This window comes from Neophocaena asiaeorientalis, unplaced genomic scaffold, assembly GCF_003031525.2.
Source record: "Neophocaena asiaeorientalis asiaeorientalis breed wild unplaced genomic scaffold, Neophocaena_asiaeorientalis_V1.1 scaffold438, whole genome shotgun sequence".
In the NCBI taxonomy this organism is placed as follows: domain Eukaryota; kingdom Metazoa; phylum Chordata; class Mammalia; order Artiodactyla; family Phocoenidae; genus Neophocaena; species Neophocaena asiaeorientalis.
Genome location: NW_020173491.1, coordinates 6393654 through 6404232, shown reverse-complemented (window position 1 = coordinate 6404232; position 10579 = coordinate 6393654). Strand labels below are relative to the sequence as shown.

Sequence of the window (10579 nt, the reverse complement as noted above, 5' to 3'; positions counted from 1 at the left end):
AAAAGCATTGAAAAAAAAACCCAGGAAGACTTTCACGTAAAACTCAATAGTTCCAGCTTCCTTGAAGGGGTGGCAAGAAGGAATTCCTGGCAGTCCAGTGGTTAGGACTCCACACTTTCACTGCCGAGGGCCCGGGTTTGATCCCTGGTTGGGGAACTAAGATCCTGCAAACAGTGCAGTATGGCCAAAAAAAAAAAAAAAAAAAAAGTGGTGGAAGGAGGGCCAGCCTTTCCCCACAGCGCCATTGTCATGCACCCCTGGGGTGACAGCTGTTGAACTCTGAGAGGCCTCTGCCCCCTTGGAAAGGGCCTGCCCTCTGCATTCTGGCCTGGTCCCCACTGCTGTGCATCCATAGCCCAAGATAAGCCAAGGATAGAGAAGATTCGGACAATTCTCTTTCAAGACGTGGATGTGGGGTGGTGGTAGGGACTGTGGCAGCCCGCAGTTTCCTAATGTCATTCCTGGGTACCTCTGTCTCCCTCAGGCCCACTGCTTGTCATCCCTGTGAAGCTGTGGAATCCTAAGAGCAGAGCTGGACAGTCTCTTCCACTCTCCAGCTTCAGTTCATATCACTGTCACAACAGCCCTGGGCGAGCCTTATTCTGTCCACTTTCAGGTGAAGAGACAGAGGGTCCAACATACTCTGTGTCTTGCCCAAGGCCACGCCCTTAGGAAGCGCCGGGGCTGGACCTGAGAGCTTCCCTTGACCATCATCTATGGGTCAGTCTGGAGAAGTGACTGGAGCAGGGGACCCCCTGACCTGGTCCAGGCTTGAAAGGAGGGAGAGGAAGAGAGTCAGTGTCAGGAAAGTCCAAAATTAGGGTAAATGGAGGATGTGAACGTGAAGAGCTTTCCGGTCGTTTGGTTCAATGCTCTTGTTTTCTCCCTGGAAGAAATGGGGGACGTGGTGGCTTAAAGGAGACACAGTAGGCTGGGAATAGAGGAAAGGGTCATCGTAGTCGTAGTAGGGACCTTAACTCTGGACTTTGCCATTTAATATCCCTCTCCCCCTGCAATCTCTTTAACTTGCTCAGCTAGAGGGAGGGGAACTCTGGTCTGTCCATCCGTCCAACCATCCGTGCCTGTGGGTCTTTGTTCTTTCGCCCCCTCCTCCAGAGCATGGCCATGGGTGATCTTTCCATGACACTTTCCCTTTTTGGACTTTGAGAAGTAAAAACCGAGCCCCTGCTGCTGTGTAGCCACACTTGAGCCTGGAGGAATGTTAAAATTCAGCTGGAGAGGCGCCTAGTGAGATAGAAGCATAGATTAAAAAAAAAAAAAAAGGGGATTTCAGGCAGGAGGAAAAAATAAAATAAAGAGGCGCCTCTTTAAAATGTCCTGTGAAATGGGGAGCATTGGCCCCTCAGCACAAACGTCCACGGGAGATGACTCCTTTGGAAAGCGGTGAGTTTTGTGTGAGCACAGACGCATTTTGTTTTCCTAGGAGGAATCGATGATTAAATTATCAGAAACCAAGCTCAAAACCAGGCTGCTTGCATATTCCCCCATACCTCCCCAGTGTCCCCTGCTTATGAGGTGCCAGCTTTATCTCGGAAGCTTTAGTTTAAATGCCCAGCACATCTTCTTAATGAAAGTAATAAGCTGTTGTTTATATATGTCATAATGGGGAATGACTATTTAATATAAATCTGACATTTAAATTCCACTTAGTTCTGAGATGTGGACCATATCAAGGCGTAACTCTTTACCCTGGAGTAAAAACTCCCTGGGTCTGCATTTTCCAGCATTGAAGTTTTCAAAGTAATCAGGTTCCTTTTTTTTTTTTTTTTTCCAGAGGAACCAAATTGTGAAGACATCTGTTCTGTTATTAATTTCACATAAATCTTAAGCTCCTCAAGGCCAGAAATGAGGCTTCATTCACGTCGAATTAATGAAACATGATTGTAAGTCCCTTGCATGGAAATGCTGTCACACAATTCTGAGCTGCTTAGAGCACTGAGTAATCTCAGAAACTACCAGGGGACAGCCACGTGAAATCCGCCCTCCCCTCCCCCCAGCCACCCGGACACAATATCTGAAAATATCACAACACTAACCATATCCTGAAAGATTAACGGAGAGATGAACATTTCTGGGAAATGAACCAGACTTTCTCGGTAAAGGATACACATATCCTGGGCAAAAGCAGATTGCACAGTGTAAGGGCTCTTCAGATACAGTTTAATAACTGTGCCCCGGGAGGCCCTATGTACACCCGAAAGGAGGGGGCTGGTTCCTGAGATGCCCTGCAAAGACGTCTCTGGAGAGGATGTTGGAGATATGGGTCAAATCTAGGCGGCATAGATTTGAGATGGGAAACTTGGGCTGGCCGAAGCATGATACACGTGTTGGGTGTGAAAATGTGTGCGCTGTTTATGAGTGTGTGTGAGAATATGTGTGTGTGTCTGTGTGCAGGAATGTGGGTGAGTTTGTGTGAGAGCGTTCATGATTTTGTGTGTGTGTGCACGTGTTTGGTGTGTGTGTGAGGGTGTGTGTATACAGAATGTATGAGTCGGTGTGTGTGTTGTATGTGTGAGTGTAAGTGGCACATATGTCCGGAGAGCACCCGTGTGTGTAGGTGTGTGAGCTTATACGAGTGTGTGAGTGTGTACGTAGGAAACCTCTCTGGATGGACATGAATTTGGCAGTGGGAGATGCATCTCAAATAGCTCAGCACAGTCTTGGACCCGGCTGAGCTATTCTTGAAAGAAACTTGCTTCTGAAACTTGCTTCTGGGCTTTTGCACGTGCGGGGCATGATTTTTTTGTCAAATAACTGAGATTTAACAGCATTTACCAGAAGAAAGAGTGTCTGGAGGGAGACAGGGAAGGGGGGGGGGCCTGAGATTTCTTAATCAAACTTCCAAGTGTTATTTTTGGTCTTCCGCTGAGCTGGGACCCCAAAAATAATCTGCATACGATATTTACATCTCAAATCTTCAGAGCCTCATTAGCTTTGATATTTATTTATTTATTTGCAAAAAGGAATTTAAATCAAACAGAGAGGCACAAAAGCAAAACCTTTGAATACAGGGCAAAATTAATTAAAACAGGCAGCCAATGGGTAGAATGGAATACAACAGAATTCAGAGAAAGGACAATGAAAGTAATTAGACTCTGATGGGAAAAATCCCTCGTTTAGAATCTCCTTTCTACCACCTCCCCCCCCCCACCGATGTTTTAGTGATCATCTACTGGTAATGAATAAATCACCAATATTGCTATTGGAAGAAAAGTTCGGAATTTGAAACCCTGTTTTTCCAGAAGTTTCCTTCTTCATTTTCCTAAGACTCTGATCTTCCAAACTAAGCCAATCAGATTATTGGAGGTTGTGCTTATTACGTTTTGGAGAAAACAGTCTAGTCTGTACCAGCAGCCGTCCATCCCCAAAATAGCATGTAGGTGGGCTGAATTTAACTGACAGCAGAGAAAGCCACATTCAAACGCAAGGGATGTTGAACTCCAACAGTTAGCATTAACCCAAGTGGTGGAACCAATTTGTGTATATGAACAGATACAGTCCCAGCCACATTTTGCCCCTGGATGTTTTGAGGCTTTGTTTTACCATCCATGCTTTGTAGATCTGTGAAAAACATTTCCATCCCTCCAGTTGAAAAACCCTTGACCAACAAGATAAGAAAGACTTTTAGCTCTGTTTAGCATAAGACTACATCAAGGAGTCTGGCTTTCTTGTCGGAGTCCTTTTGAATGAAATGATCAGTTAGTATTTACGCGTTTTGTCCTTCTGTATTATGCAATAGCACAGATATTCAATGCATAGCCAGGCTGTCACAAAGTTTTAAAGTTGGCCACATGTGTCTTTGGCAAGTCCTAGGTCTGCTTTCAGCTTCATTTAGAATCTCCTTTCTACCACCCCCCTCCCCCCAAGCCCAGCACTTGAGTCTCTCAGGTTGACCCTGGGTCATTTCCAGCTTCAAGAGAGTGGACTTTGAGAAATACCATGATAAACCTTAGTTCAATTTTAAAAGATGACGAAAATGCTAATGGGGAAATTTTAGGCTTTGTGGCCGTTGGATGAAAGAGATATTTTTCAACAAAAAAATCGTTCCAATGATTCCTCAAAACAATTATTCTCCAATGCATAGAGATAGGCTTGTTTTGATAAGTCAGTAGATTAAACCAGATCTCAGTTTTCCTCTGTGTAAAGTGGAAGGAGTTGAACTGGAACTAGAATGATCTTTAAGATTTCTCAAAGCAGGTATAATTAGTGATTCTGGCACACACACATACACATGTATGTGTGTATATTATACATATAAATTACACATATATATAAATTACATATATATATATACCAGAGAGAGAGAGAGAGAGAGAATAACTTTTCTATGTACAATGAAAATCAAGGGTCTCACTTATAGGTAGTATACGGATTCATTCATTCATTTATTCATTCATGTGTGTCTGTCCCCCATGGGCCAGGTCCTGTATCCCACAGTTCTTCTATATCATTTCATTTAATCCTACAACAACCTTTTGAGCTGGGTTTTCCTAATGGGAGTGATAGTCAATCTATTAAACTATCAATACACTACAATAGGGGCCAAACAGAAAGGACAGGGAGCAAAGCCCTTGTCTGTGTCAGCTGTTCATTGCAAGATGAGAAGAGGTGCGGCTTTGGAGGAGGTAGGGAGAGCCAGGGTGGCTGGTAAGATGGAGGGGGGCTTGGGAGGCTATTTAACAACTGACCTGGGAAGGGCTTTCAGTTTTAAACAACCAGGACAAGCTGGACCACTAACCATATCTGGATATGGTTGAACATCAGCCCTGATTTTCAGTCTCCAGATTCTGCAGAGGACAGAGATGAAGCTCTGGGAGCGCAAGTAACCTTCTCAAGGGCAACCCACTAGGCAGTGACAGGCCTGAGTTGGAAGCCACTTTAAGTCTTTAAGACCCCAAAGTTCACGTTCTTAACCATCGTGCTGACTGCAGAGATGCTTGTAAGCTGACCTCAGTAAGTCCCAGGGTGGCCCAGTGCTTCTTTCCCAAGATCCCAAGGAGATGTTCCAGAATCCAGTTTGAGTCAGTGTAGAGCTGCCAGATTTAGCAAATAAAAATACAGGACACTCAGTGAAATCCGAATTTCAGAGAAACAGCCCTAATGTTTTTGCATATTTTAGCATATTGCACGGTACAGAGTTATACTAAAAAATTATTCATTATTTATCTGAAATGCAAATTTAACTGGACATCTTGTATTTTATCTGGCAAATCTAACTGGGGGGGGGGTGAGGGAACAGTCACAGGGATGCCAAGACATTTCAGTACAGAAATATTTTCTTTTCTAGGAGCTCCCTTCTCAGAAGCTGAGAGGTCTCAGGGCAGTAGGAAATCCTTCTAACCTCACTCCTTGTACCTTCTTGATTCTGAAGTCAAAATGCCAGGGCAGAGGTCATGTAAGCTAAGACACTGCCTCTTCCGGTCCTCCCTCCACACAAGAAGGCAGAACCCATGGCACGGTGGCTTGGCTTTGAAGCCAGGGAACATTGTCCACGAGGCGTGTCCTCCTCTCCGAAGCACATGGAAACTATTGCCTTCCAGAAGGTCTTCATGGTTAGTCTGCTGGAAGTCTCATGGTTTTTCAGCTGCAGTTATAATTTCTGTAGCACCCCCTGCCCCAGCTCAGATGGTATTGATTAGAACACATTGCTTTTGAAAAGAAAACTGCATCTTAATTAAAGGTTGGCAATCCAAAGCCTGTTTGCAGATGAGAAAAATTAAACAACTACTATGAAGGGGACAGCGCATCTCCTCTGTCGGTTAAAACCCCAGTCCACATGCTGAGGCTCTCCCGTGTTTCAGGCTATCCCCTCATCTTCATCGGATGCTGTAGGTACAGCAAATAGAAATGAACCACAAGACTAAAGGGAGGAGCTTTCGGAGCAAAAACGGGCTTGTCTTCTCTGGTACTCATTCCCCTTCATGGGCTGCAGCCCAAACACAATGCCTGGGGTGGGAGTGGGGTTAGGGAAGGTTGTTTGGTGTCCAGAAATCAGCCCCATTGTGCACCCCAGTGCGTCGGAAACTGAGCCACTGGTGTGGATACTGGGCCTGGTTCTGGGGCTAGGTGGAGGCTGGAAGGATCTGGCCTTTGCCTCACTTCTGAACCAAGATGGACATAAGCTGGTGGAGGATAAAAACGCCCCTTGTCTGGGGCGGAGGGCTTCTTAACTTGGGTCCCATGGAGCAGAAGCCCCTTAAAGGATCCATGGGGCAGCATTCAGTGAGTCTGTGAACTTAGATGGGAAAAATTTATACACACACATACACTTTTTTTTTCTAATTCCTAACTGAAAGTTAGCATTTCCTCCAATTTTGAATGTAGGTAACAAACCATAACCATATTGGCACTACATGTGGCTTCTGTCATCAACAGAAATCATAGATATTTCATGTCACATTTATAGTTGCTCTAGAATATCTTAAAATAGACTCATTATATCTTGAAATTATAATAACTATTAGATCCACCTCTGTGTCTTGCTATTTAAAGGTTAATAGAAGCACATGAATTCCTATATCTTTTAAAATTATTTGAATAACTGTCATTTAATATGTTTTTTCTTTGTAATCCTATTTTTAAATTTTATGCCTGTAAAAACATTATCTGTAACAAACCTTGAAGATGTTAAGTGAAATAAGCCTCCAGGCTTATTTCACTTAACTTTTGCATCACAAAAGGACAAATACTATATGATTCACTTAACTTTTGCATCACAAAAGGACAAATACTATATGATTCACTTAACTTTTGCATCACAAAAGGACAAATACTATATGATTCACTTAACTTTTGCATCACAAAAGGACAAATACTATATGATTCTACTTATTTAAGGTACCCAGAGGAGTTGAATCACATTCAAAAAAAGACATTGTTCTGTAAAGGGGTTCATGGGCCTCACTGGAGGGGTCCATGGTACAAACCAGGCTAAGACACTCTGATTCTGGGGGAACTGCCCTTCTTCATACCTGTATATCTTCCCAAGCCTGCTCTACCTGGAGGAATCTTCCTCCCTCTTCAGGGCTCAGCTCAAATGCCACTGGCCTTGTGGCTCTTGTTCTGTCCCCAAGGCTCACCTGGGGATAAATTCTTCATATCCCTCTAAGCATCCCTCTAGCATCCCAGTTGGACCCTGCTGCCTACCAAGAGCCTGAGGTTTTGTTCTCTGCTTTAGTTAGGAGTTATTAGGCAAGTATCAGAGAAGTGTTCAAGCCATGTTAGTACCAAACTGAGACTCCTCCTTGGTGCGATGAGGAAACTTGCTTTATGAGTCAATATCACTTAATGCTTTGTCCACATACCATCCACATATATCTCAAGGTAACTTCCCACATTTTGTGAGACATTACATAATCTTAGTGAATCTATAGATCCTAGGATGTTTGTACTATCAGGAACAGCATTTTACAGAGGAGGAACTAAGACTCAGAAAGGTGAACTTGTCTGACCCCAGAAATTTTTTGCATCGAACATCCTTCTGTAGTGATGTTCCTTAGGAGAAGCCCAGGGCTGCATTAGATGAAGATCAGAGAATCTGGCTTTGAACCTGACAGAGAAAAACGACAGACCAAACAAGCAAGGACTGTCAGATCCTCAGAGTGGGAAGGGCCATCTAGTTTGTCCTACCTGTTTTAGATGAGGACACTGGGGCATGGGGAGGGCACACAGAAGAGCTGAGGCCAGGCTGGTGGCCCCAGTGCCCTGGCACCAGCTCAAGCGCTGGTCCAGGCTTCCATCCTCACACAGGTTTATACAAACTATGGTTTCTTCTTCAATCTGCATCCTGGAGATGGAGGGAATGGGAGAGAGGGTCTGGATTTGGAGCGTGTCCTGCTTCTCAGAACCCATGTCACTTCCTGGGTGGACACCAAAACCGTGGTCGCAATCACTGTGCTAGCCCCTTGATGTCGGTTTTCTCAATGATTCCAAACTTCCATCACTTGTGGCTTCCTTTACAACTTTGGCCATATATGAGTGTCATTGAAACTTATCTACTTAGTGCTCCCACCCCCCTAAATGGACCTGCTTTTATTGAAACTTAAATCCATTTACTTACAAAGTGAAATTTATATCACCAGTGTAAATAGAAAGCCAATAACCATATACATTACTTCCATCAAAAACTTTTTCTTGGGCTTTCCTGGTGGCGCAGTGGTTGAGGGTCCGCCTGCCGATGCGGGGGACGCGGGTTCGTGCCCCGGTCCGGGAAGATCCCACGTGCCGCGGAGCAGCTGGGCCCGTGAACCATGGCCGCTGAGCCTGCGCGTCCGGAACCTGTGCTCCGCGGCGGGAGAGGCCACAGCAGTGGGAGGCCCGCGTACCGCAAAAAAAAAAAAAAATCTTAAATTCTACCTCGGTATTGCTGCCTAGAATAGACTCCGCACCTTAAGTCTTCTCTCTCTTTGTTAAAACACAAAGAAAACACTTGTTAGGCGTTAAAGACACACTAGCATCAAATGGAGACTTTCTTGATGTAATTAGGAGGGTCAGAAGGGAATTTACAAGGACATAACATGCTGTGTGAATCAATGATATTTACTGTCTTACCTGAGCATCATCTAAAATCCTTTTGGGTGTCCTCTGTGGTCTCTGTGCATCTCCAAATACTCCATTATCCCAGTTCCTCTTCGAAACAACCCTATGCTGTTAGTACTAGTACTAGTTAGTATTACTAGTAGCAGTTATTACTAGTAGTAGTTAGCTAGCACTAGTACAAGTTAGTACTACTAGTGGTTAGTACTAGAACCAGTTACTACTACCCCAGTTGATGGATACAGAGAGGCTGCTCAGTTAGCCCGAGGTGGCACAGCCAGCAGGGGCAGCCCTGCTCTCGTTGACTCTGCGGCTGGGGCTCCTCTCCCCCAGGCTGCCTGACCACAGTGGCGTTCTGTTCCATGGCTACATCTGCCCAGGAAAAGAGCGTCTGGCAGCCTCCTGTGACCCCTCAGGAGCTGCCTAGGCCAGGCGTCCATCCAAGCACAACCTCCACTGTACAGGCCCCGTGCTGAGACAGAGTGCCTGCCCGCAGCCCCGCCTGTGCAGGACAGAAACGCACGTGCACAATGCTGGACCTCTTCAGACTCAGCGAATGAGGATGACACTGAGGCAGGAAAGGAGGAATGGGCAGAGCGGGAAGGAGGTGAGGGCAAGGGATGGAGAGGAGGAGAGGAGCCTCAGGCTCTTCATCTGGAAACCAGGGATAATAAATCCTACTGCAAGTCTGTTCTCTACGTCTGTGAGTCTGTTTCTGTTTCTTCGATAAGGTCATTTGTGCCATATTTTAGATTCCACATATAAGTGATATTTGTCTTTCTCTGTCTGATTTACTTCACTTGGTATGATAATCTCTAGGTTCCTCCGTGTTGCTGCATTTGGCATTATATCATTCTTTTTTATGGCTGAGTAATATTCCATGGTGTACATATGTACCACATCTTCTTTACCCATAATGGAAAAGAATATGGAAAAGAATGTATATACGTATAACTGAATCACTTTGTTGTACAGCAGAAATTAACACAACATTGGAAATCGACTATACTTCAATAAAATACATTTAACCCCCCCCCCCCACTTCACAAGATAGGTGATTGTCAGGAGGATTTGAGCACATAGTAGGTGCTTCACTCTCCCTCTTCCCTCCCTTCCCCTCCCCTCCTCTCTCTACGTACACACAAAATACGCACATGAGTGTGTATATTGTTTTAAGTGAAAAGAGGGATTTTGTAGTTGAGCACATGAGAATAAATGTGACACATGGGACAAGAAAGACACAGGCAGATACAGCCCCTTGAGTTTCAGGGCAACCTTACCAGAAGGTGGAGTAAGGGGTCCCTCAAGAGTGATCGTCTGACATGGACCAGGAAGTCCCTCATGGCCAACAGCCTGTAATCCCACCATTGGAATCTCACGCCTTTGAGCTTGGCTCTGTCCTCGCTTCTGTAGGTTCCCTAGAGAAATGCAAGAGCCAACACAAAAAGCAGAAATGGGTACGTCAGGTGACTTCTTTCAAAAGAGACTCTGGGAAAGGGGGGACCCCAAGAAATGGAAGGAAGGGGCAAAGGACTGGACCTACCCAAGGGGCGTGCCTTTCCCTCCCCCGTGGGCTGAGAGGTCCTGAGGCTTCGCACATGCCTAGGCGTGGGTTGGGTGGCCAAAGCCAGCAGATTGTAAGAGGGCAGAGGAAACCAGTCTCAGGGTGCGGGGTGCGTGCTTGCGCGTCAGTTTCCTCCACGTCAGCCTCTTATCTCCCGCAGGCAGAAAGGCGAGGCTGATGTGAAGTGTCGATTACACCCAGACCAGGCCTGCTTCTCATCGCTGGCAAACCACTTCCTCAGGCTCCCTTGAGCTCGGCACATCTGGCAACCTGGTGGGCTTTTTCTCAGGACCAGGGAAAACAAACACAGCGGCGCGGGTGTGCACGCTGTATAAATACAGCCGCGGTGCGCCAAGAAGGCTTAGAGGGGGAGCCTGGGATCAGATGTTCTAAGTTGCTCTGTGCGCTGCAGTAAGCCTGTCTCCTCCGCGGGGCCTCAGTTTCCTGAACTGTAAACTT

General features: G+C 45.6%; 1 long non-coding RNA gene across 1 annotated transcript; it reads right to left on the bottom strand.

The window, feature by feature from the left end:
- Positions 1-2969: 2969 nt before the first annotated feature.
- Positions 2970-10221, bottom strand: LOC112401311 (uncharacterized). The gene is made up of 4 exons (XR_003003561.1): positions 10100-10221; positions 9837-9974; positions 7651-8667; positions 2970-5054 (listed from the first exon to the last, which is right to left on the bottom strand). It is a non-coding gene; the product is annotated as an uncharacterized LOC112401311 (long non-coding RNA).
- Positions 10222-10579: the final 358 nt, after the last annotated feature.